Source organism: Physeter macrocephalus, chromosome 10, assembly GCF_002837175.3.
Source record: "Physeter macrocephalus isolate SW-GA chromosome 10, ASM283717v5, whole genome shotgun sequence".
NCBI lineage: Eukaryota > Metazoa > Chordata > Mammalia > Artiodactyla > Physeteridae > Physeter > Physeter macrocephalus.
Genome location: NC_041223.1, coordinates 74,057,467 through 74,058,335, shown reverse-complemented (window position 1 = coordinate 74,058,335; position 869 = coordinate 74,057,467).

Here is an 869-nt window from a genome sequence, read left to right as displayed (position 1 = left end):
CCGCGACAGTCGTGCGGACGGCGGGCCGGGTAAGTGGGCGCCGACCCTCCTCCTGGTCCGGGGCCCGGGCGGCAGCGCAAGAGCAGCTTCTGAGGGGCAGGGGTTCGCTGCCACCCGCAGCTTCTGTGCAGAGCGAGCGGCCCCCAGCGTCTGGTCCCTGGGAACTTCGAGCCCTCTTCTCGGCCCTGCCCTCGGCCTGGCTCGCGGGGCCTGGGGGTCGTGAGGAGGGGGCGGCCTGAGCGTCCTGAGGGGAAACGGGGCAAGGGAGGCGCAGGGTCCGGCTGCAGCGTCAGCGCCCCTCCTCCTGACGGCGGGGAAAGCAGCCGAAAACTCCTCCCTAGGCTCGCAGGCCCCTTATTCTGCCGAGGCCCTCTGCGCCCCTTCCTCCCTGAGCTAAAGTACGGGGGGGGGGGGACAGGGCGGGGAGCTGGCGCAGGTGATGGGGAACATGAAAAGGTGATTGTCCGCTAAGGAAAACCAGCTCTCCAAGGTGAGGAATGCAGCGCTTTCCTTTGTATGGGAAGATGCCAGAGTCTGGGCTCACTGAAATCCTTCCTTTCATATGCACCTCAGCTCTCTGGGGCCAGCATTCTGTATTTGCATATCCTGAGTTCCTCAGGGCCCGCCATCTCACATTGGAGGGCTGCAAGTTCTGATGACTGTGACATCCTTTGTTTACTGAGATGGCAAGAAATATTCCATTTCTCACAGGCTTGAGGGGCAGACAGTGAAAAAGAGTGGGAGAATCTCACTCGGCATGTACTTTGGTTCACATATAGATAATATTTATACTTAACTGGCCGAATAGAGGTTCTCAAGTCCAATCAACTTGGACTACTGCCCTCTATGTATTAATTTCATCAATATCA